This window comes from Miniopterus schreibersii (genome assembly GCF_964146895.1).
Source record: "Miniopterus schreibersii genome assembly, chromosome: 22".
NCBI classification, from domain to species: Eukaryota; Metazoa; Chordata; class Mammalia; order Chiroptera; family Miniopteridae; genus Miniopterus; species Miniopterus schreibersii.
In genome coordinates, this window is record NC_138124.1 from 5,999,205 (window position 1) to 6,025,579 (window position 26,375).

Consider the following 26,375-nt stretch of genomic DNA (forward strand, 5'->3'; position numbering starts at 1 on the left):
TGCCCCAGAGAGCTGATGGCCACTGGCAGAATTGGCTGTGGCCACGTGAAAGGCCACCAACAAGCGTGTTGAAGGCCATCAGGTCCCACCATTACAGTGTAATGGATCCCACCTACCCTTGCAGACTGGGGGGCCAGTTTCCCTCAATCTATCCTGACTGGTCAAGGAAAGAAACCGTGTGGTGATCACCAATTATAAGCCCAGCATTTCCTCCTTTTCAGCTCACTGGAGCTTTTGGAGGCAAAAGGGTTGGGAGAAGACACTGAACTGGGTCAAACATGAGGCGTGGAGTCCTGATTTGCCACTTTCTCTGTGTTTCGGGACCAAATATCTGAAATCTCTGAGTCTCAAATTTTTCACCTTCACAATTAAAGTATGAGTTGTGTTGAAGGATCAAAAGAGATAATGGAAACAAAAGTACTTTATACCTTTTGAAAGCACTTTGTAAATGTCAGATTTGGGTGACTGGTGCTGGTGAGGCCTTCCTGGCCAGCCAATGAGAGGCTGTAACACCTGAGCCACCTCAGTGTCTTTAATCTGAGTCCTACTGGCTGGTGGACTGGTTCCAGAGGAAAGCTGTGTTCTCAGGGGAGAGAAAATAAGTCTATTGACTTTGTTGTGTAACCAGAGTCAAATCCCACCAGGCCACGCCTACCTCCCCGGGGTTCCCATCTAAAGGTTTCTTCTGATAATTTTAGTTTCCAATGTACAGGTGTCAGTCAGGATTAGGAACAGGGAAAGTCAACTTTAAAAATGTTCATAGCTGCACCTGGAATATTAACACACACACACACACACACACACACAGCCCTGGCTGGTGCTGCTCAGTGGTTGAGCGTTGTCCCATGCACCAAGAGGTCACCAGTGCAAGTCTAAGTCAGCACACATGCCCCTGGTTGGGATGCATGGAGGCAGCCGATTGGTGTTTCTCTCACATAGATGCTTCTCTCTTTCTCTCTCCCTCTCCCTTCCTCTCTTTCTAAAACAAAACAAAACAAAACAAAACAAAACAAAACAAAACAAAACAAAACATTTAAACACACACACACAATATGGGGAAAGAAATGAGCAGAGAGATTTGTGCCAAAGGCAGAGGCTCAGAATTTGATTCACTAGATCTTCTTTACGCTATATTTTGGGGGGTAGGGGCTATTTCTCTCACCTACTTTATTTTTGGTGGAGATACATTGATTTGGTAGGTAATGGATATATGACCATTCTCAAACTCGGGATCCTTGGTGACCTGTTTAAAAGAAAGAAAGCTTATGATGACAAAGGAGGGAAATCAAGCACAGCACGTACCACTGCAGCTGCCAGCCAGTGGCAGTACACCCGCCTCTTGTGGCCCCCAGTGCTCCAGAGACTGTGGAAGGACACTTACTCTTCAGTAAGGAACAGGAGTGTCCAGGGAGCATGAGGGGAGGGTGAGCCCCATGCTCCACTCCCTCCTTGCAGCTCAGAGCCAGAGATCACTCAGTGGGTGAAGACACAACCTGGACTCCAAAAAGCTTCCAGAGCAGAGACAGGCAGAGCTGGGAGCCAAGCGTGGGGACTGAGACCTAACACCCTGTTCACACTCGAGCTGCATTATTTACGACCTTGGGCAATGGTAGTAACTGGGTGGGTCACGTGAAGAGAGCATGACTTCACCTGTTCCCATTTCCTGTGTGATATTTGTGGAAAGGGTATTTTATCTGAAAGACTAAATCTATTCTATTTCTGAAATCCTAGTTAGGACTTAAGATATTATGAAGACGAAGAGTCAAATTCCCAAAGCTGCAGAAATGTAAATAAATCTCACCCAAGGTGCTAACTATACAAAAGGAATGGTGAGTGTTGAATATAAGGGAAATATCATCCATTTACTAATTCAGCACCTATTTCCTAGGCACCCATATATATCAGGCCCGAGACATGAACCACAGTTGGCTTGGTGTCTGGACACTGGTGGGTAGGGAGAGATGCGGTGGATGTGGGGAGCTGGGGATGCCCAGAGGAGGAGGGATAAGTCCTGTACTGAGGCAGATCTCCCCAAAGAGCCAGCCTGGGGTGGGAAAGGGAACATGTGAGCAGGTAAATCAAGGACACGCTCCTCCCACAGCAAGGCCGTCTTGCTAAGGAAGCGAGAGAACTGAACTGGGTGGCGTGCTCAGTGAATCAGTCAGTTTAGGTTCTGACACAAGCTCCTTATCTTGTCACAAACCAGTGCTGACTGTCCTAGGCCAGTGCTGGTCTGTGGACCATATTTTGAGCCCTGTCCTAAGGGACAATTAAGAGTTTTTCAGGGGAGCAGGAAGGACTGGTGTCCCACAGAGAGAGCAGCCTTGGCCAAGACCAGAGGCAGGAGGGGCCCCACATCCCAGTACACAGCAGTTCAGAGGGACACAGGTGGGGGACTGCAATTCAGCAGGGGCCAAACTTGTTTAAAATTAAGGAAGCATGGACAGCTTGCACCCACTTCCTGTGAAAAATCTTCTGGAAATGAACAGTCTGCAGAACTCAGAGAAAGAAGGTTTGCTCCTCAGCCTCTGAGGCCAAAGGCCCCATTCCTTCCAGGGAAAGGGTGCATTTAAGAAGCACAGGACTCCTGCTGATTAAGAGAAACAAGATAAAACGAGCCGAACGGCGACATCTATGGGCTTTCCCTAGGTTTTGGTCTCTGAAAACCTCACTTCCTACCTGCTGTCTGTTGAGACATCACAGTGAGACTGTTTAGCTACTTTACAAAGCACGAGAGCAGAAGAGAGAAAGAGGGGGTTTAGAGCTGCCCTGTCCACAGCCTTTGATCTGAGACCAGACATACAACCTGTGGGAGGAGGGGTCTGGCTGAAGCTGCCACACACACCTGCCTCACTGTGGCCAGAAATGCCACCTTTATGAGTCCATTCCTTTGAATTAAGCATGTTCTCTCTAATAATTACCTTTTAAAATCCAAATGCTCTTGGAAAAGCATAAAGCCAACCTTGACTTAGTTTTAAATGGAAAGACTGAGTTGGGCTCATTTATTAGCTCAAAATGGTTCCCAGGCTTGCTGAGACAGCCAGGAAAGTCAGTAAGTAAAGAGGCACAGCAGACACACTTCACAGCCACACCCTGCCCAGAGCCACACCTAGGAGTGCCCGCTATGAGCATGCCCCTACCTCCCCCACCCCCGAAGACACAGATACTTGTTTCCTTTGCCCTGAAGAACCTGTGCATTGTTGGGATTCATGGAATAGTTCTCCAGATGTTGTAAACATGACTCACCTATGCCTTTCCCAAGAATATTTAGCTTTCACTCAGTTTCCCAGGAAATCTTTCTGTTGCTCTGAGTTCTAAGTAACAGGACACCCAGTCACTTCCCATTTCCTTCCCCTGCCTGGAACCGGTGCTCAGGTGCTCAGGAGGGAGGTGCAGAGCCCTGTGACAGTGAGGCGCTGGGGCTGAGCTGGGGGGGATGCACACTCCCCACTTCTGCGGGGCAGGCAGTGGGCAGAATGCAGCTGTTTTAAGAAAGAAATGTCAACTATAGTAAAATGGACTGCACTTACAATACAGCTCTGCTTCCCAGCCAGGAGGGCACATGGACAGTTCAGATCCAGAAGAGCTGGGATTCCAGGAGAAAGCGATGCCTTCCTATCCCTGTCAGGTCAGAACCCTGGGAGATGAGGCATTTGTGCCTTAATCTCTCTCGGGCATTAAAGAGAGCAGCCAGGACGGTCAAACCAAGGAGCCGAGCTTTGTCCTTCAGACAACAGAGATGAGTGGCAGTTTTGTGCAGGGAAAGGGAAGAGACAAGTGTGGCACCAGTAATTGTCACCTGCTGTGTGCTCACAGCCAGCCTGAGCAATCTAAATACAGGGAGTCCAAGTTTCCAGGGCCTCTTTCTCTCGAGGGTCAGCACAACCCTCAGGCTTAATTTTTCATGGCCACTTCAGATATTTAGTAGGCAGTAAGTTGACAAAAAGCACCTTTGTCTGCCTCAAAATACTACAAAAGTTTTCATTACCTGCAGGTGGCCTACCTGGCACCCAGACTTATTGCCAAGAGGTACGGCCGGTGTCCCAGCTCTAGCCCTGCTCTGCGCTTTCCCTGTTGTGTAAACTTGGCCTGTTCTACTCCCTTAGCTTGTTCTTTCCTCTATAAAATGCAGACACCGCAGAGCTGTCATTAGAACCTGCTGCCAGGACTTCTTCTGAGGAGTCTCTTCTTTGAAATGTTATAGCATCTTCAAAATTAGTGTTTTGCACGTTGTTTCCCCTTTCAGTGGGTGTGAGAAGAAACCCTTCCAGGCAACTGGACCAAAACACAGCGTCCAGCCTCAGCTCTGTCACTACACAGTTTTGTATCCGTGGCAAAAACTTTTTTGTTAAAGTGTCAATAAAAGATGGAGTCTTGGTTACAACAATGGTTTTCAAAAGACGGTCATGCAGAAACCCTGGCGTTGCGCCCCAGTGACACTGATGGACACTGTCCCTCAGTTTCAGACAGTAAGTTAATGGACCCAACACCCTCCAGGACCCTCTTTCCCCCGAATGTTACTCACACGCTGAGCCTGCTGCAGTGTTTGCACCGGGACCGTCTCCCTGTCCTCCCGGCTCCTCAGCTGGTCTCTCTCCCAGCAGCGCACCCCTGGGCCCGGCAGCACCGCCTCCGGCTCGCGGGCGGCACTAAGAGAACAAAACTGTTTCCCGAAGAGCACAGACCGCTCAGGGGCTCAGGAAACCTGCAGGCTGAGCGCTCTGAGGTCTGAGGTCGCCCGGAGGAGCTGCGGTTTCTTTTTTCCCTTTAAATTGAAGTTGCAGCGGGTCCCTGGTTAATAAAATCACGTGGGAGAGCTGAGGGCGGGCCTTCCGGAGTCCCCAGCTCGAGCCCGGGCTTCTGATTGGCCCGGGAACGCCCCGCCCCCACCACAGGCCAGGCGGGGAACCCCAGCCCGCGCCTGCGCACTTACTGCCTCCTCGCCGAGCCGCTGGGGGTCTGCTCCCTCTGAGGCGCCCTCTGTGTGCTGAGCGCCTGGCTCCCGGGAGCTTTCCTGCCGCATCCCCATGTCTGTATCCCCCCCCAATCCTCTCCCACGCGCACATCATCCACTCGCCCTGGGCTCCCACAGCTCCCGCCACAGCGCCAGTCCCTGGAGTGCAGCTCCGGGCGGGGAGGGCGGGGCGAGGGCGCAGGCGCCTGAAGACCGGAAGTCAGGAGGGCAGCGCCGTAGGGGCTCCTGCACCGAGGGTCCTGTCCTCCCTCTGATGATGGCTCAGGAAAAGTGACAGCAGTTAGACGGGGTTCTCCACAGGAGACGTGCAGAGAAGAAAATCCTGGAGCCTGTGAGATTCTGAGCTTTCCAAGAACACGAGTCCCTACAGAGATGGACGCCAGCACTTGCCTGGGGGACCCAAGTTCAGAGAAACCGGGAGGGGGAGAGGACAGTCGCCAAGGAGAAATGTTCTGGAAGGAAGAGGAGCTTCAGGAGGGAGCCTTCTCCTGAGGCCTCGCCAGGCCCTCTTGCTGCAAGGTGCTGCTTCCCGTCCTGGTCCCACTGCTTTCCCCAGGACAAATGCTGGTATCTGGGTCATGTTTTCGTGTCCTCTGGAGAGAAGCCGACAATGGACACATCATTGGAAGTTGGGCGCTGTGGGAGAGAATTACCACATGGAGGGCTATTAAATTGATGGCATTTTCCCTTCCGCCTGTGGCGCTGTCCATACCACAGCTGGGCAGGGGCCAAATCCACTGGTTTGAACTGATGGTGATGGATTCCCCACCACAGCAGAGCTCTGCCCCTGTATCCCACCCAGACTTCTGAAACTGGGACAGGATGGTCCCCCACGTCAGTTAGTTTTAACTTAAAACACTCAAGAATATCTTAAAAGTTTTAAAGCTTTGACACTGCTGTTTTCACAAATGGAGAAACCATCACTAATGACAATTAGAACCATCAGCCCAGCCACAGTCCTGGCTGAGCCCTGTGCTTTGGTCCTGCAGGTTTCTCCACAGGCAGACTCTTACACCTCCACCTGGATGCCCTGATGGCCTGAAAGAGCTCAGGGTACGTGGGAACAACTCCTGCATCATGAACAACAGGAGAGCTATACAGTGAACAGGACAGAGACAGGGATGCTGGAGATCACTGCCCTCGCCAACCCCTCCCTGTGGTGTTAGCAAGACAGTGCTCGCCTTCCATGAAAGTCACAGGCAGGTGTTCTCAGGAACTGAGGGATGTGAGCCAACTGGGTGGGAACCTTTAGACCAGTGGGGGTGACCTGGGGGAGGGGCAGCTGAGCAAAGGAGGGAGGCAGGGAAAGAGCAGCCAGCTTCTATGGGCCTGCATGTGTGAGGATTGCCATGTAATGTGAGCTTGACTCTGTCCCAGGCACATGTAGTGTTTCTGTGTCCCTGAGCTCTTAGAAGACCTGGGATGCTCCCAAAATAATACAGACCAGGGTGCTTGGTCCTGGTTTTCTGCTGGACGTACCCGTTGCCATTGCTTCCTCCATGATCTCTTATTTCTTTCTAATTTACAGCCATAGTCGTCGTCCTAGGTGAAGCAGAGGGTCAAATAACAGGCCTCTTCCTTGTGCCTGCTCTGTCCAGGTGCCTCTGCTTCCTTCTCCTCCTTCCACCTGCCCTCTTCCTCCTCACTTCTCACCCCAGTAACTGGAAGTGGGCCCCTCACTCTGCTGATGCACTCGGGCCTCCCCCCAGTGTCTCCATGTGCCTCTGTGCACTTGAGAGATGAGTCTCATTTACCAGCTTCTCCATAAGCTCCCAGGTACCGATCTTCCTGGGGCTCCTTCTGCTGCCTGCCTGCCTTCCTCTGCTGCTTCCCCACCTCCTGAATCTCACACAATCCCAGGGAAGCCTGCAGCTTCAGCATCAGCACTCATGCCTGTGGGTGTCCAGCAGAGCACTGGTGGGACCACTTTGTCCTGACAGCACCTTCCATCGATCACCACCCTTTGTGGTGGGTGGCCACTGCAGGCATGGACACTTGGGGATCCAAGGGCAGAGTGCTGGGCAAGGACACTTCAGGTCCTGCTTGGGGCACAGACATGGGGTGCTGCTGTCCTGTTAAAGCACTGCTCCTGGGGTACAAATGCCTTCAAGGATGAGTTAAAAATTTTGACCAGTAACAGGATATGAAGCTGCATGAACCCATTCTGAGCTGTTCCAGGTGCACACAAGTCTATAGGAACATGGAGGAAAGGCTGAGGTATGTTCTAGTCTCATCATAGAAAATGATGCAGGAAAATGGTCATGTGGAGTACAGAGGACACAAAGCCCAGAAAGTATGGGACAAGGGATGTTTGAGGAGTGGCAGGCAGTTAATTTAAAGCATTGTTTTTGGATGTTGTGATGTGTTTGTATTTGTCAGGTTATCAGACATATCCTTTTGTTCCCACACAACCCTGCTCACCCCAAATGTGAGGCCTCCAGTCTCCACACAGCCTAGTCTGCCCTCATTTGTGTGTTGCTTTAGAAGAGTTTGTCTGCTCTTGACGCAAACTATGACTTTTGTCTTGAAGCTCACAGTCCTCCCTACAGAATAAACTGTGCACAGTGCCTGGCCCTTTCTTTCCCATTTTCTGAAGGGGTGACACACTTTAGCTTCTCACCCTCACAGTTCCATTGATCATGATCACATTTTAATTGGAAATAGAGTCATACTAGGAGTGTGGGTCCAATTTTGACTCAAGATGGGGCATTCAGTTCAGAAATGTTAGGGATCAAATAAACTGTCATCTCTGTTGAGGGACTATCTGGACCCATTGCTGTGAAGGATCACATGTCACAGTGTCTTTGGTTCACAGTATTTAATTTGTGATGTCACCAGTGCATCATCTTTAGTCGAACCACAGGGAGGTATCATGGGTGCCTCAGAGGAAGAGCTGCCTCTTCTTGGACCTGAGAACTGAGGGTGCCTTTGGAGCCAGGTAAGGAGGACTGTTGTCCTGTGTACTTAGTTTACTGTCAGAGCAGGGAAGGTGTTGCTGTGGGACCAGCCCATCCACCTCACTCTCATTACCTCCTGCGTCCTTGGGGCTGACTGATCCCCAGGCCCCTTCAGCCACTGTGTGTCATTGAGATGCCTTCTGAGTAGCATCATTCAAGTGCATATTTATGAGGCAGAGGGTGGCCAGGCCAGGGGTGGCCCTGGTCAGCACTGCAGGGTTTTGAGCTTCAAAATTACTTGGAGTAACACAACTTCCCCAAACCTGCTGTTTTGTGGATAGCTCTGATCTCTCACTGGCTGGCCACACTCTGGCTCCAGGAAAGGGGTGGGCTGGTTGCTCACGTCTGGGTTAGAGCAGCTCTGTGAGGTCCAAAGGGACAGAAAAGTACAGCAGGTGGGGCATGCAAACTCTCCCACGGAGCAGAAATCTACAGTCCCCCACCTTTCCACAGCAGGAGGGCTGGTTTGTCAGATTCCACACACTCAGGTGTCTGTTGGTCCCCACACTCTCTGAATCAGACCTGGGCTGGCAGCTCTAAGATAAGGACAGGAGATGGCACAGCTACCATTCTCCTGCTGAAGCGGGCCTGTGCTGTCACAGGGAAGATTGATAAGCTTGCTTTAGGTTCTGCAGGTTATGATCAGACACTGGGTTCCAAGGAACTAGCTAGTAAAGTGCTCTTGCCGAGTCCTTATCAGTAAGATAGAAAACAGAATCACACTGTAAGGATATACACTTTGTAGTGTTTGAGTTGCCTTCATTTGGTAGTAAATACAAACCACATAATATGTATGTTAAATTTTCTACCCATAGTGCTAAAATAACTCATCAATGAAATCAGTGGCAGTTTGTTTAGTTGGAAAATGATAATATTCATTATTTGGGACCCAAAAGTAAGAACATGTCTAAATACAAAATAGAATTTTACCCTCTAAAACTTCATTTTTAAATTTAAATTGTTGAATAGGTAACACTTCACATGGGCTAAGAAAAAACAAAAACAAAAACCCCCAGTCATTTTTCTATTTTATTGATTTTTTTAGAGCTCTTTATATGTGAAAGATGGGAGCTGTGATTAGTTTCTAGTGTACCCTTAGATTCCACGTGTATATGTGAACAAATATTAATGTGCATGCTCACTTTCTCTCTGTTTTTTACACAAGCAGTAGCATATTATATAACTGTCCTCCACCTGGCTCTTTGCTTAATGGTATATATTGGATACTCTCCCACAGTAGTGAATGGAGGATTTTTCTGTGTTTTAAAGCTGCATAGGATTTCAGATGTGTTCTATTGATGGACACTGAAGTTGTTTCAAATCTTTTGTTATAACAGCAATTCTGTCCTAAAAGCTTTGATATGATTCATTTTGCACATATATTTAGAATCAATTCCTAGAAGTAAAATTGCTCCAAAGATCTGTGCCTTTGTAATTTTATAGCTGTTTCCAAGTTATTCTCCAAATGGGTTATAAAAGGCAATCACCTAATGTATAAAAATGCATCTATCTCCTGTCTTATAACTATTATACAAATTTTGACTTCTGCTAATTGAATAGGTTTTGTGTTAATATGGTTGAGCATCTTTCTGTATTTTCTTTTCACTGGTGTATCTACTTAAAGTGTTTGCCCATTGACCTATTGGGTTGCTGATCTTTGTCTTGTTCATTGAATTCTAGGAGCTCTTGATATATTACGGTTGTAATTGGATGTGAAAGGTGTATTTTTCTTATTGTCTATCTTGATTTATAAATATGCTGATGGCAGGTTTTTCATGCATAAGTTTTATTGTTATGTAGTTTAATCTGTAAATCTTTTTACTGCATTGGGGTGTTCAGTTAGAATTAGAAGGGTCTTCCTTTGACTACAAACTTGTAAAGGAATTTGCTCATGATTTCTGTTAGTACTTTTATTATTTTATATTCAACATATAAATAATTGACTTACTTGGAATTAACTTTTTTTTATACAAAAACCTTTTATTTACTGTTTATATTTCTTCTCCCCATCCCTATCCTTGATCTGGAACCCAGCCAGCTCCTAAGACTTCCTGCTGCCTGGTTCTTGAAACTGGGGCCTTGGGGACATGGAGGAGGCCTCTAAGAGGTCAGAAATCTCTTCACCCACCAGTTGTGGAAGTTGAAGGAAGCTTTCCTTCGTGCCAGAAGCTCCAGTAGCTTCCCAGGGTAGCCCATCAAGTCAGAGGATCCATTCCTCACTGGATGGATACAGGAAGAGACAATGTGTCTCGGAGACCCAAAGACTCCCCACCATTCACTGCTTCTATAGCATGCCAGGCTCTATAGCTGAACCAATCTCTTTCTTGGAGATGGAGTCCAGCAACAGGAGTGGAGGTGAGATGGAGAGACTGCAGTTCTGGTTCCTAATCAACAAACAGGAAACAGGAAGAGGTTTGCCTGTTTGAACTGAAATGAGAAAGGGTAGGAGAGTGCAGGAGAACATGGGCTGGGTTACTGTCCTGGGGTGGGGCAAGCTGGACATCAGTAAAAAGAGATTATAGCCCCTCTAAGAGTAGGCACTCCTAGCCTCACACCCACCTGGAAGAGGGATAAGGGAGCCCTGTTCCCACTTAGACAAAGGGCTAATGCTACAATAAACACTTTTGGTGTGAGGGTGCCCTTTCCTGGCACCAGTTAGTACAGAAAAGGGCAGCCAGCCCTCATCTGCCAGACATAGGTTTGGCTACCTCCCTGGCCACCAAAGCCCGTTCCGGGTACTGTCACTCTTACCTTCACCATTACTGCCCCACCAGAAACTCTGCATGCCCCATAACCTTGTTGCAGACTGGGGCTGCCAGCCAGACTCCAGCTGGTGGGGCAGAAACAGGGCCCTGGAGCTCAGGGCTGTTCTCTGGGTGAGCCCACCCATGAATCTGTCAAGGCTCTTTCCAACAGTTCTGCCATAAGCCAGACACATAGAACCATCCTGGGAGGACACTGGGCTCTCAGGTTCTCCAGAAGATGAGATCCTGGGGAAGCACTCTCAGGGAGGAAGACAAGCCTCAGAATGTGTTTTTGTTTGTTTGCTTACTGTCCCAGGTCCTGCTCTCTTGGCTTAGAAGTCTGAGTCTGCATCCATGAGCTCCACCTCCATCAGGCTGGTGAGGGAATGAATGGGCCCCAGTCCCTGCCTGCGGCCCTGGGCCCAGGCCGTGGGGGCTGGGGTGTTGGGCAGAAACGGATCCTGCAGGGGACTGGGCTCTGGGCAGAAGGTATTGGAGACCAGGGTCCAGGCTCTCTGTCGGCAGGATTCCCTAGTTCCCCAGGTGCCTGTGGCCACCAGGCATTTCTGTCTGGGCAACTGTGGCAGTCGAGGAACAGCACTGGTGCTTGCGGTAGATGCAGGGATGGGGTGGTGAAGCTCAGCAGGTGGCACCAGCGGACACACCTCCTTTTTCCTCTTCCTCCGCTTCTTTTTACCGCCCAGGCTCTTTTCCAGCTCTGGGGAGATCTCTGCCTCAACCAGCCATAGGTTGGCTTTTCCCCTGGGGGCACTGGAGTTGCCACAGGGGTGACAGACAGATCCTGGGGCAGTATGGCTCCTCCCCAAGCCACCATCTTGGTGACATGCTGAGCCCAGGCAGAGGACACATCAGTGGAGGGCTCATTGAGGTCAAAGGCCAAACACACCCCAGGCCCATCATGGGAGACGGTGTGCATTGCTGAAGGAGAGCTCCTGGCCTGGGTTCTGCAGCAGCTTGCGCCGCTTGGACAAAGCCTTGGCAATCATCTTGCTCTTCTTGATGCGTTTGGGCTCATCATCACTCTGTGCAGTTAACCTGCACCAGGTGCATCTCCAGATGAGCAGCGTGGCCTTGGTCCAGACCCAGGTGTTCATGGCAATGCCGGTTCCAAACATGGCAAACAGGTTGATTTTCTCCACCAAGAGGCTAGGGCAATTTTTGATCTCACAGTCAGGAATGGGCTTCTTGGTGGGCAGCCCGATGGTTACATTGGCCTGGCACAGCACGTAGTTCCGGAAGCTGCGCTCCCACTCAGCCTGGTTGAAGAAGTCATAGAAGTGGCAGCTGAAGGTGATGAGCACAAAGCCAAAGGCCAGGAAGCCAAAAATGCCTAGGCGCAGCATGGTCTAATTGATTTTCTTGGCAGCCTTCTCGCTCAGTAGCCCGGGGTGGTCGCTCTTGATGGAGAACAAAGTCATGACTCCTCGGATGAGAAAGTAACCTCCCACAATGAGCACCAGGCCAACTGGGGCCAGCATGAAGCCAGCACGCTATCGGTAGTTCTTGTAGCCCACAAAACATGCTGCTCACGGAGTCCCCATCCACCTGAGCCACAGCAAGGATTGCCACGGTGAGGACAAAAGGGAGTGACCATGTGAGCAGGTGTAAGTAGGAGGTCTTGCCAGAGAGAGGCTGGTAGGTGGTGCCCAGGGCCTTGAAGGATGTGTGCCAGGCATAGGTGAGGACCACAAACCAGACGACGCCAGCCATCAGGCCGTAGTACTCAATGACAACGATGATGACGCAGGACAGGGTCTCATTGGAAGTGGGCTCCCCAAGCCTCATGGTGCCATCTGCACGGCAGACAATCTCCCGGTGGGCACCGTCCATGAACTGGGCCAGCCAGCCAGTGCTGCCCACAAAGAAACACGCATTGACGTAGAAGAGAATGACTGCAGGGTAGCGATTCGAATTCCGCCAGTCAGCCAGGAAAGTGGCCAGGGTGAAGAGCATGCAGAGGCCTGTGACGGCCCCAAAGGCCGCAATGTAGCTGTGCATGTCCTGGTGCTCGGCCTCGGTGAAGAGCGGGTCTGGCACTGGATCCCCCAGCCCTCCACGTCCTCATACCAGCTCTTGGGGTTGTGAGTCTGAACCAGAGGAGCCTCACACTGGCCCGAACTACTGATGTTCTGCACCTCATTCGGGCAACCCTCAGGGAAGTGGTCGGGGGTGCAGCGCAGGAAGTCAGGCCAGCCCCGCTCTCTCTCCACGATGGCAGGGTCCTCGGGTGGCTTGGCAGAGGGTGCGGCTGGGCAGCTCCACTCGGTCGTTCTCACACTTGGGCATGTACACAGCACACAGCAGGGGCTGGATCACTGCCCAGCAGCGAGGGGCGTTGGGAAGGCCGGACCAGAGCAGGAGCTCTACGTGCGCCCCCTCCTGGGAGTCCGAGTCCCCGGCCAGCAGCGCGGAGGTGGCCTCGCAGGGCAGCGCCGAGCCCAGGCACAGTTGTAGCGCAGCTGCTCGCAGGGGGCCGCCCGGCCGCAGTGGCTCAGCGGTGGCGGAGGGCCGGTCCCCCCGGCGCCCCTTCGGGTGCTCCCGCCCGCGCTCCGCGGCCCAGGCCCCCTCCTTCCTGCACAAGGTCATCCCCAGGCCCAGGCCCCCCAGCAGCAGCAGCAGCAGCCCCAGAAGCAAGAGCTCCGGCCCCTGAGAGGCGAGCAGCGGCCATGGCCAAACCCGCCAACTCAGCAGAAGCCCCGAGCCCCCACCCTCTCCCCGGAGACCCCAGGGCACGCGTGAAACCCTTGGGGCCGCGGAGCTGACTCAGGCTACCTGCGCCCCCGCGAGTCCGGTGCCGGGCTCCTCCAATGCTCCGTGCGCCGCGGGCCCTCGGCGCCCAACTTCGAAAACTTTGGAGCCTGGGGCCCCTGTTGGGCAGCGGAAGCCCAGCGCGGGGATGCAGGGCTCCCTACCCCTTCCCGGGCAACCCAAGTGGTCTTCAGCCCCTGGAGTCCCCTGGGCCCCCAATCTCCAGCCCCATCCCCTCTCCCACCATTGAAAACCACCTCCAGCCCCCGATGGAGGCCAGGCGCAGCCGGAGGTGCTGGACTAGAGCCCGGGCGCCGCCCCCGGCCCAGCCGGGGGCCCACCCGCCACCATAGCGGGAGCGTGGCAGCCTTGGAATTAATTTTTATGTACAGTGTGAGATATGGATGCAACCTTTGTATTTATTTTCCTGGATAGCGACTCAGTTGTCTGAATGCCATTTAGCAAGGTCATTTCTAAGCACATACCTAGGAAGCTCAACATGCTTTTCCATGGAATTCCATAATAATTTCCTTGTTCCTAGTTCACCTTGAGAATGTAACTGTGATCTTTTGTAACAGCTGTACATGTACCTTCCTGAGCATGGGTGCCCTAAGTTTGGGGCCTTCTAATCAAGATTTCTCTTAATATAAACTACCAAGGTCTTAGTCCCTCTTCATCATGTATACCATTGATCATGTGTTATATCTGAACATGTACATTTCTGAGCATGGGAGGCCTGAGTATAGACCTGGCTAAGTACATAACTTCAGACCATAGACCCCCTCTTATGAGCGTGAACCTGCAGTATTCTAGACCTTTCTGTGTATGAATGCCCTTCTATAACAGAACACTTCTGAGAACAAAACTGAGCATGGACCCATGAGTGTGTAACCTCCTAAACCTAATGGCCCAATGATTATACACTCCTGAACATGGAATCCCTGGCATAATCAGTGCTAAACAGCAACTCAATAAGCATGGATGCATCTGATCACAGACTGCACTAAAAATCAACTTTTCTAATCTTAGCCACTTTGGAGGAAATACTCACTTGATTGTTTTACCACTGTACATATACTGGCCTGAGAATCAAAAAGTTCTTCATGGAGCCTACTGAACATGATATGCTTCAAATTTAATCCCCCTTGAACATAGCACCATTTGAACATATGCCTCCTGGTTATATTTAATACCCTGAATATCCACTCTCCTGAGGAAAGATCTTCTGGGTATGGTTCCAACTGTGTATGTCCCCACTCTGCCCCTGTCATCAACACCACTGAGCATAAATTTCACTGAGCTAGGACCAGTCTGAGAGAAACTCCCTTCTGAGAATTCACCACACCGAGGATGGGCTCTCTGAGTGTGAAACATACTGATCATGAATCTCCTGAGCATGGACCCTCCTGAAAATGGTATCACAGAGCATAATCATTTATATGCTTGGAATCAATGAGGTGTGCAGACACTTGTGATTATGGAATGCCCCAATAATCAATTTAGTGATCATAGCTTATCCTGAGCATGTACCCACCCCCAGATTCTGTTTAATTTCTGTACCTGTACCATCCTGTGCATGGAACCTTTATTTGGAGACCCTGTTGGTCATGCACTCTTTGATTATAAACTACCCTGATCTTAGTGCCACTGAAGCATGTACCTTATTGATCAAGATGAAAGCCTGAATATGTACTTTCTGAGCACAGTAGGCCTGACTTTGGATCCAGCTATGTTGCCCCAACCATAGAACCCCCATCCAAGCATAGGCCCTCTTGAGCATGGACGCTTTTGAGAATGGATTCATTCAAAAAGCAGAAATCGTCTGAAAGAACCCTACTGAACATGGACACCCTGAGTGTGGAACATCGTGAGCATGAATGACTGAGCATGGACCCTCCTGACCATGGCATGCTGGGTGTAGTCACTTTTGAACATAGACACACCTGATCATGGTCTGGCCCAATAATCAACTTCCCTAGTCATAGCCCAGCCAAGCAGAAGTATAAACTAACCACCCTAAGAATGTTTTAAATATTTGTAAGTTGATGACAATGGCTGATTTTCCTTCACTGTGGGAAATGACTTTGCAATAGGAGGACACTATACCCCATGTGGGTGAGTCTGCCTCTGAGCAAGCTTCCTGGGCACATGCCGGTGCTGCACATTGTTGGGTCTGAGGTGCAACCGACCCAGTTCTCTGTCTTTCTAGGCTCGGCTAGGAAGCCTTGGTAGTGTGATCCCAGAAGCTTGAGACCATCCTTGTGTCACGACTCGTAGCACCCTTGTGATTGTGTGTTATTTATAATAAGCTCAAATAGTCTTCAAAATGAAGGCATCCAGTCACCTCCAGAGAATCCCAGGCCATGAGAACCAGGGGGACTGGGCTTGGCATGGCCTTGCATCTTGAGAAAAGAGGGACAGTGTTCATGTGTACCTTTGCGCCCTGCCCTGTAGCAAGAAATGGGTTGGACCCACAATTGTTATCCCAAATAGGTGGAATCTGGTCTCAGTATGACCCTGGTGAATAGACAAGCACCCCTTATTCCCCAGGGACTTCTCAGAATTTCGCTTATGTCAGGTAAGGAAATAGGAACAGGAGAAACCCAGGCAGCAAGACTCAAGCACAAGCTCTCCATCTGCAACATCTGTTATCTCTATGCACCTCCTCTTTCCCAGATGCTTCTGTGGCAGGGGCAGAGCCCACCCACATGTCCAAAGGTGCTGCCAGCTCAGGCCACAGGTTACGAGCCTTTGTGTCCTGAGGGCCTAGGACATTTGTGAAAACACAATGACCTAAAGTGGGGTTGCATTAATCTGGCACCTTCTCACGTTCAGTGGTGAGGCAGGCATGGACAGTGCCCAACCCAGGCAGTGGGCATGACACTGAATCCTGCGTGAGGCTCTTGTCCTGCCCTGCCATCAACAGTCAAGTCTGGATGCTCTCAGAGAAGCTGGGGAAGGGATACAGGTCCCAGAGCAGAGGTGGTTGAGCCCAGATCTGCCAGGGATCCCCCCAGACTTCAGGAGCCTGGAAAGAAGCTCCAAAAGGCTCTGATTATCAGCACAGGGACCCCATTGGAACTGTTGGACTTGTTCACCTCAAACAGCTGCCCAAATGCCTGTTTTGCTATGAGCTGGCTGTGGAGCTCCAGACTGGAAGCCTGGGGCACCTCTGCTACTTGAAGAAGCATCACTGGGGGGAGAGTTGACTCCAGTACTAGCCAGGTCCCCTGGATATAGGGGACGCTCACAGATGCAGAAGTGTGGTCCCTCTTCACACTGGGTGTGTGACAGGGATGCTGGGATGGCTCATGTGGTGGCCTCAACCCCAAGCCAGTGCACACTCCACACATCAGGTAGCAGCTCTGCTCCCCCGCATTTGCCCCCTTCCATGGGAACTTGCCACCCAACCACTTACTGTGCTCCATGTGAGGATTGTCCTAGGTCTGCATCCTGTTTCCTCCTGGCTCAGGTCCCTGTGTCACCAGACTCCCCTTCACACAGCCCGTGTGCTTCCACACGCTCCAGTCTGTCACCTAAACACAACACAAATAAGAGCCTGTCTTGTGATCACCATGTCTTCCTCGCCCCTCTCCTTCTCAGAAAACAGAACAAACCCTTTGAGTTGCCTTTTTCCACCTGCATTTCCAGTTCTTTCTACACATGGCCTCCCTATGTTTTCAGCCACAGAGCAGCTCTGGCCAAAACACGCACCACCTTTGCCTCCTCACCCAGGGCTCCTGTTCAGTCCTCAAAGCACTGAGGGTTGTCGACACTTCCTTTCAAATGCTCTATTCCATGTGAAACCACCAGGAACACCATAGTCACTTTGGTTACTTAGGGGAAATCCTCAGGAGGGCGTTAGAGACTTAGGAGTCAGCCCAGTAGAATGTGTGGTCCAGACATGGGTGATAGGGAGCCCTACTGCATTTGGGAAAGCAGAAGCTTACCCTCATTAATTCACTCTCAGGAGTCTACCCCCAGGTACTCACATACAGGATCTCATCACCAGGGACTCACCTTAAAGAGACACCCTCACAAGCCCACCCCTAAGAGACAAACCCTAGGCAATTTTCCATATGCATCCCTTTATCTTCTCAGCCACTGTGAAGCAGATGCGACTTCATGAGGCTGAAGATGACTCAAGTCTCCTGGAGATGACTATTATGATGGGAGTAACCTGGTCTCCTGTGGAAACCAAGTTGGGTGCAAACATCTTCATTTCACAAGTGACTCACAATTCTGGGCCTGCAAAGTGACCTCTACCTGATCAGCTGTTGAGAGGATTCCTGAAGATTTGGATGTCACTTTGACCATTGATGATCAAAAGCTATTTGTCCATAGACCAGCAAGTGGCAGCTCAAGGACCTAGACTCTCACACCCATTTTTACTGGATATTAAATTGAAACAAGCACTGAGACAGACACCATGGACTCAGAGATGAAAAACCCAGCCTCTGTCTTGGCAGAGCAGCCGACCATGATAACCATGCATCACAGTGACTACACATCCTATCCTGAGCCACCAGAGGAAACCTAACTCCACATGGGGCTGCCAGAGAAGGTCATGGTTCTCTGAGATCATAAGACACAGTGGAGTCAGCCAGAGGAATGCTGAGGGTTAGAGAAGGTTCTAAACACCAAATGGTGTGTGTGCTGAAGAAGAAGGAGCAGGAGAAGGAGGCAGGCTGGCAGTGAATACAGGGGTGCCTGCATGTGTGTGTGCACCTGTACATGTAGATCTGTATAATTAAGAACTAGTTTTACATTTCTTTGGCAGAGGGTTTCTCACTTCTAAAAATATAATTTATTCTTCTAAACACCCATTGTCTCTTGGATTCTACTTTTGCAAGGACACAGAAGGGCAAGGGACATGCGCCTGTGGGGGTGGTTTCTCCTGCACTGGACACCATGGCTGCTCCCTTGGGGCTGTCACAGTGTGGGCAGGCATGTGAACATTGGCAGTATACTCCTCTCTCCTCCTCATAAACTCCAGGCTCATCCCAGTAGGACTTCTTATCCTCCTCAACCCACAGCAGTGGTTCTAGAAGACAGAGCAAACTTGCTCTTTGTTGTTTTGAACTGAGTTGCTTCATGTGCTGGTTAAGAACAGAATGAGCCTTGGATGGCATGTCTCTGTTGGTTGGTCATCCCATTACAGCAACGCATACAGCAAAAGGTTGCTCTTTTAATTCCCATTGAAGGCACATGCCCAGGTTGTCAGTTCTGTCCCTGCTCAGGGTGCCTTTGGGAGGCAATGGATGAATGTTTCTATCTCACATCCATGTTTCCCTCTCTCTCCCGCTCCCTTTTTCTTTAAAAATCAATTAAAAACAAAAAGGAAATCATCAGGTCACCATGGTGAACCACACTCTTTTTGTAGTTGGAAGTTGGTGGTTGTGGCCATGGAGATCTTCAGTTCCCAAGCAGTTGCAGGGCAGAGACCATATCTCGCTCATGTCCTATGCCCATCAATGGCTCTGGGTCCCAGCAAACAGTGCGGCATAAGGGACTCAGCAAAGAGACATCTGCTCTCACCAGAAGCTGGTGTCTGCTGTGGGTTTTAAGGTTTCTGAGAGTTTGAAGGGTGAATGTGACCTATTCAGGCCCCATTTCACACACACTGCAGAGGGGGAGAATTGGGTCCTAATTTCATTTGTTATGACAGGCCTAGTAGGAAAATATTGAGTGGGAAAGGCAAAGGGAAAAGCCAGGTGTGTACAGCTGTTATTTCCTCTGAACGATGGGTGGAGCCCACTGTGTGTGGGTCAGGGTCAGCCCTTTCAGACGGGAGCATCTGAGTGCATGGGGCTGCCTTAGATATGTACAGAGAGGGAGAGCAAAAGACTGACAGACCTGGAGATGAAGAGACAGTGCTCAAGAGAAAGAAAGATGGGGGCAGCGAGAGAGAGCCTGAGCATCTGAGACAGAGCAAGACGCAGGTGGAAAACATACCCAGGCCTAAAGGAGTCTGACACAGACAGTCTGAGACTGCGCTGAGAACAGCCTTATCCACACCCCAGGGTGGCTGTCCCCAGGCTGGGGTCAATCATCCTGGAGCCCCAGTGGAGGAAGGTGAAGTCTCAGGAGTGCAGCCTGCTCAGATTCTTGCCCTGGTCTTGCCTGCAGGACAAAATGCAGACACACGTGCGTGTGTGCATGTGTGTGTGTGTGTTTTGTGTGTGCCTTCTGCCTTTGTGTGCTGTGCTTAGTGGGGATCTCTGTACTGAGACACAGAACCCTGGCAGACCCAGCTCAGGAAGTTCACCTGTTCTCTGATTGCTTGTTGGTCAATTTCCTTTCTGGTAGGTCCACCAGAGGGAGGAGGGACAGGAGGTGTCTGGAGGGAACCTTTTGCAGACTGAGAAAAAAGAACAGGAAGCAAAACTTTTACCACCAGGCATCCCCAGGGGTCCCCATCCAGTACTAACTGGGCCCCAAACTGCTTAGCTCAGTCTGACTGGGGACGCCCATGGGCCTAGCCTGACCCCAGGTTCATCAACACTGAGGACCTAGAGCTGTGCTTGCACTGTCCTCTGGCCTCATGGGCCAGCCCTTTGTTTTCCACTTGATGTCCTCTGTCAGGCTCCAGAGGTTGGGGATGGGGTGGCTGCCTGGCTTGGGATTCCCTCTTTAGAGAGGGGAAGATGGGAGCTTTTGCCAATTTTTCCAGGCAAGACATTTCTCTTGATCTTGATGTTTTCTCCATAGCCCAGGTGGCCCCCTTTCCAGGCAGGGGAAGGAGCCTCGCTTTTAGGGTGCTGTGTTCCAACAAAGCAAGGAAGGCTCATTCCGTAGGGCAGGCTGAGGAAGAAGCTTCCAGCGCACTTTTGAAAACCCCCTTATCTGACTGGAGGTCCCTTGCTTTGTTGCGGTGTGTTAGAGGGAGATGCAGGCACTAAAATTGGAGCAACATTTCAGTTTTAGATCCAACTTCCCTTTGTGGAGGCAGCAGCATTTGTGCTACCCTGGAAACTGTGTCTGAGGATGGGGTCCACATAGCCCTTGCTGCAGGGGAGCCTCTGCACTTTTTATTTTTCATTTTTTAAAAACCCTTGGTGGGAAGGCCCACTCCTTTACCCCCAGGCTAGTGTGTGTACCTCTTTCTCTACTGTGGAAACCAGGACAGAGAAGGGTGTTGCTGGACACCTTTCCACCCTAGGCTGGAAAAAGAACACCTGGCTTACTTTGGCAGACCTCCTTCCCAAATGGAAGGCCACTCTTAACCAAGTTGTGGAGGATCCCCCCTATAAAAGAAATCCCCTTGATATGGAGGCATCACACCCACTCCCAGGCACCAGAGACCTGGACCTAGAAATACTTTGAAAACATCAAGCTCTCTACCCGTGTTCCCCACCACACACCCTCTACTCTGTAGAAAAATATGTCTTAATACCTGTGATACTCCCTAAGACTAGAGGAGGGGTTGCCTCATGCCCACTCAAAAGAGGCAAACTCCATGCTAGAGAATGAAACCCAGGACCCAAAAGGGGGACCTGGTTCCTCCAACTCTTGAAGAACTCAACTTGTGCCAGGGGAACCCAGTGTTCTGGAAGGAAGATTTCAAACTTCCTCCTGGAAAGGGAAGCATCTCTGTTATGGCATAAAACCTGCACATGGAGAGGCCCAGCCCTGGTCTTTGGAGTGTGCACCTTCATATGATACTCCAAGAAATTTGCACCCTGACCCTTTGGCCCCTGCTTCTTCACTAGAGAGTTTGTAACCCCAGTGATGGAGGAAGCCCCACCATCTGAAAAGAATGTTGCCCCTCACACATTGGGGAGTGGCCCCATCTCCTCCACTCTAAGGGTAAATCCAGGGTCACACAAGCCCTCCACCTCCATCCTTGTGAGCTGAGTGGGTGGGGTCAGGTTGAAGCAGAGGGTGGGCCTCTGTGGGAGAGGGGAGAGGGTGGGCAGCACAAGCTACTCAGTGCTGCAAAGCTGGAGGCCAGTTCTGGGAGTTCCAGTTCTCAAAAGAGAGGAATTTTCACATGAAGAGGTGCAAACGTGGGGCTAAAGAGTTTGAAAGTAAGTTTTTTATCCCCTCTGAATAAAAAGAGATCAGGCTGGGTTAGGTTAGCAGAGAAAATGCTGGGCTTAGGCCCCACCTCCCGTCCACCACTAGTATCCTATTGTGAGAAATAGTGAAACCAGGGCATCTTCTCCCTCCCTCTCTCTCTCTCTCCCCTCTCCTCTCCCCCTCCCCCTTACCCTAAGGACCACAGTCATCTCTTCCCATGAGTTCTGCTAAGACTATCTGGCTGGTCTGGTTCTCAGGAGACTTGTTTTCTTCTCCTTCTCTCCCTGGCTTTGGGACTTGGACTCGGGAACTGGGGGCTCAAGGCCCATTTGAACAACCTGCTGCTGTTTTAATCCTCAGTGGTGGTGTGGTCAGAAGTTAGACAGACATGAGTAGACAAAGGACACTATCTCCAATCTTTCCTCCCCTGGCCTATCATTAGTCATGTGGCTTTAGACGCCTTCAAGGGGGAACAAGGGCAGGGAATAGCCCCATATGACTCCAGAAGAAGCCCTTGCTTGACCACCACCTTCATCATTGGGCCCTCAGGGTAATGAAGTTCTGACCCAACCAAATAGTCGGAAAAACGACGCCTCGGGTCTCTTGACCATGGAGACAGAGTTTTGGCCAAAACAGAGATGACATTTAGTCCTCAGTTGAATTTCAGCTCCAGGCCCAGAAAAAAAGCAAAACCAAACAGAGCAAGACCAATGCTGACATCAGGACCAGCTGTGATGACTAACGATCTCCTCCCCTGGAGCCGACTAATAAAGAGAAACCATGCCCCTGAAAGGACACCTAGAAAGCTGATGAATATTCTATTGAGATCCCCTGAGATCTCCCCTAAAATTTCCCACCCTTAGAAAACAGATAAAACCCCTCAAGATAAGGAAGCTGGCCTGTGCTCTCCTTGGAGCACTCCCACACCCCTCATTTTCTTGGGGATATATACTTTTGCTCTCTTTCTTCTAAACTCTAAAGGTCAAACAGGGGAGCAGTGGGCAATGGCACCTGTTCTGAAGCTAACTCCTTGAACCTATTTCCACGGCTGCCTTCTCTCTGACTTTCCAGTGAGCTAACTGCAGCCCCACCTAGGCCCACTTCTCTCACTGTGACTTTTATTTCTCAGTGAGGCCACAGAGCCTGCTGTGGCTCACTTCTTTCCTAGAGAGCCAAAGCAGCAGCACCAAGCCTCTCTCCTGTTGCTTCTTCTATGAGAAGTTCTTCCTTGTTTCACTGTCCCTGGCTTTAACAAACGGACTCCCCTCCAGCAGAAGGGCAGCAGACTCTTACTCAAGTTTCTGGAGGCCTCTACCAGGTGTTGGGAGAAAAGGAACTCTGTACAATCTTGTCAGCAGTTTGGCATTTATTTAGCTGGAAAGACGTCTATTTGGCTTAATATATTTTAAGTGGTTTTGAGAGCTAAGGGGCATCACTGGAGAAGTTTAGGTCACACGAAGGAGCTTCATTTTGTTGAACTGGGTGCTGGACTGGATTATCTCTAGTGTCTTTAAGCCCCCCATGGCTGTGACTCTGTAGCTCATTTGCCTCTGATGACCACATAGGAGGTACTTTTCTTTCCCTTGGACACCAGTAGCACAGGGTGGATCTCAGTTCTTCTCCATTGAGGAGCTAAGCAAGGTCCTCACTGTCACCTGTATCCTTCCTTACGGGAACTTGTGGGGAAGGCATTTCCAGAACATTGAAGAGCGAGGAGGCCATCCTTTTTCCAGGGTTCTCTTAAGAGAACCAAGAATTTAAACACTGCACCATGTTTTCTTCTCTTATCCTTCAATGACAACTTACTATAGATTTTTAAAAAATCAAGTGGCAGAAATATTTTGTCTGTCCTCAAGATAAACTAATTGAAGACACAGTATCACTTTCTAGAGTAGTGGGGGAGGTTCCATAAAGCTGTTTGTCCACAGCTCACCTGTATATGAGGACTGAAAAGAAGTCTGATAAGTATCCTGATCACCGATGACCTTAGTACAGAGGGGAAAGTTAACAAGGAGAGATGAGTTCATCGTTTCTTTTGAACTTGGAAGGATCATGATTCAGCTATTCCTTATCATTGCTTTTTTAAAAAATATATCTTTACTGATTTCACAGAGGAAGGGAGAGGGAGAGAGATAGAACATCAAAGATGAGACAGTCATTGATTGGCTGCATCCTGCATGCCCCCCTTGCTGGGCATCGAGCCTGCAGTCAGGACCTGTGACCTGATCAGGATTTGAACGCTGATCCCCTGGATCCTAGGTTGAAGCTCAACCGATGAGCCACGCCCGGCCTGGCCTTATAACTACTTGAAGATCACTTTCCATTAGCATAAGCCTCCAAATAATGTAAATGGGTAGTAAAAATTTAAAAACAAAAAACAGGTATTTGTATTTTTCACAGGTTGCCTTATTGAACTGAGATGAGTTTGGAAAAGGGCTGAGACGCAGGTACCATGAGAATCTTCGTGTGGAGGGCAGAAGTTTTGGGGGCTTGAGTGGTCCCAGAGGGACACAGTCTAACTCACAGAGCCCCAACCTTGGTCATGGGAGGCATGTCTTCTGTGAGTCCCCACGCTGCACTTAGGGTATTCGTTGTCCATAAAATGAAGGCCGGAGGTCTTATGACTCTGCAATTTGTGATTCTCTAGAGGCAGTAATCTGTGCTTCTGCTTCTCCTGAATAGAATCCAGAAAAGGAAATGAAAACAACACTGTTTATAGAAATATGTAAAATGTAACTTTATCACTAGGTCCCTCTAGGTTTCCAGGGCACACTGCCTTTTATGCACAGAGGGCAGGTGGAAGTGCAGGGTAAACTGGGCTGAGGAACAAGTGATGCACATACAAACCAAAACAAAACCTGACAGGAGCACAACGGACTCACCTGGGATCCCTCAGGACACAGACCCACCCCGTTCCCAGGGCTCCGCCATGAAAGCAGCATCCTGAACAGAATTAGGATTCAGTCCATGAAGTTACCTCCCCAAGGCCCATTTAGGTTTGAGCCTAGAAAATGGAAGAAGTTTGGTCAATGTGGGAGAACGTTCCCTTCTGAGAAAGGAGCAGCTGAGGTCAAGGGAGAGAGCAGGTTTGGAAACTGCTCAGGGTGAGCCTGTGCAGGGGAACAGGGGTGCATATCAGTCACCCTCTGCCTCCCTCTTTCCTGATCCTGTCTGTTCCAGTGGGGACCCTGCCCCCTGCTTCTGAGCTGCTCCATGTTTCAGCTCAAGAAAGGAGGCGGCCCTGGCCTGTGTGGCTCAGTGGGATGAGCGTCCTGGCTGCTCCCACAAGTTTCTGATCAGGGCAGGTGCCCGGGGTGCCAGCTGATCCCCACTTGGGGGCGAGCAGGAGGCAGCTGACTGGTGACTCGCTCCTTGATATTCCAACCTCCCTCTCCCCTCCTTTCCCTGTAAAATCAATAAAAGCATTTGAAAAGTACTTTTTATAAAAGGAGACAGACGTCATGAATGACATCACCAGTTTTCTGTGCCTCCCAGTCACCAGCATGGTCAGTATCAGCGTCACAGGCTCACTCCCCAGAGCCACAGCGTTGCGTCCCCGTGACCCCGATGGACACTCTCCCTCAGTTTCAGACACTAAGTTAATGGACCAAACACCCTCCACGACCCTCTTTCCCCTGAATGTTACTCACACGCTGAGCCTGCTGCAGTGTTTGCACCGGGACCGTCTCCCTGTCCTCCCGGCTCCTCAGCTGGTCTCTCTCCCAGCAGCGCACCCCTGGGCCCAGCAGCACCGCCTCCGGCTCGCGGGCGGCACTAAGGGAACAAAACTGTTTCCCGAAGAGCACAGACCGCTCAGGGGCTCAGGAAACCTGCAGGCTGAGGTCTGAGGTCTGAGGTCCCGGGGAGGAGCTGCGGTTTCTTTTTTTCCTTCAAACTGAAGTTGCTCTGGGTCCCTGGTTAATAAAATCACCTCAGAGAACCCCAGCCGGCCTTCCGGAGGCCTCACCCTGACCCCGGGCTTCTGATTGGCCCGGGAAAGCCCCGACCCCGCCCCAGGCCAGGCCTCGAACCCCAGCCCGCACCTGCGCACTCACTGCCTCCTCGCCAACGCATTAGTCGTCCCCTGACGCCCGGGCCCCACCTCTTGCCCCCGCCGTCCTCTCCCACGCGCACAGCACCCGCTCTCCGTGGCTCCCACAGCTCCCGCCATAGCGCGAGTTCCGGAAGTGCGGACCCAGGGAGAGGCGGGGCGAGGGCGGAGGCGCCTGAAGACCGGAAGTCACGAGGGCAGAGCCGTTGGGGCTGGTGCACCGCGTGTCCTGTCGCGTGGTTTCTGGCGCGTGGGCCTTGTTGGGGCTCCTGGAGGACGCAGCGCGAGGCCAGCTGATTGAGCGGTCCAGGGGGAGCCGCGGCGGAGGTAGGGGGCCACGCCTGGCCCTTGTCAGAGACCAGGAAGGGTGGGCGCCGTCCCTTCCCGGAGCCCAGTCCCCACCCAGACTGTGCCGACCGGGGTAGGTTCTCCGTGGGGTCCCAGGTGTAAGAATTCCTGTGGGAGCCACACGCGGGGAGAGACCCCGGCAAGGGTGGTCTCCATGGGAACCCGGAGGTGTTCGCCCCCAGGCATTCCTGGGGTGACTCCCAGGTTCTTAGTGTCCCTGAGACGGTGGCCTTGGTGCGGAGGGAGTGTGGCCTGAGGGGCAGCAGGCGGCGCGGGCGGTCCTGCGGGAGACAGCGACCCCCGCGGCTCACACGGGACAAGTGTCCACCTTCTAAGGCCATTTGGGCAACAAAACCACACGACAAGGAGCTCGTTGGCTGCAGCTGGGAGTCTGTGCAGCTGCCTGGCAATGAGGGTTTTACAGCCACCACGTGAGACTGGAGGGAGCCACCTGGGTGAGAACCTTTAGAGCAGTGGGGGTGACCTGGGGGAGGGGCAGCTGAGCAAAG

The 26,375-nt window shown here is 51.0% G+C and overlaps 1 long non-coding RNA gene and 1 pseudogene across 3 annotated transcripts in view; both read right to left on the reverse strand.

Moving 5' to 3' along the window:
* LOC308550574 overlaps positions 1-26,375 on the reverse strand; it is a 374,445-nt gene that overhangs the window by 1,623 nt on the left and 346,447 nt on the right. The window contains exon 1 of one of the 2 annotated variants that reach the window (XR_013997927.1): positions 4,526-4,782. The exons of the other annotated variant lie outside the window; for it this stretch is intronic. This is a non-coding gene — a long non-coding RNA (uncharacterized lncRNA). Of the gene's footprint in view, positions 1-4,525; positions 4,783-26,375 lie in introns of those variants that run through there. 2 annotated transcript variants of the gene reach the window in all.
* On the reverse strand, positions 10,819-13,365 carry LOC308550621 (protein smoothened pseudogene; annotated as a pseudogene). The gene has a single exon. The product of its transcript is annotated as a protein smoothened pseudogene (transcript).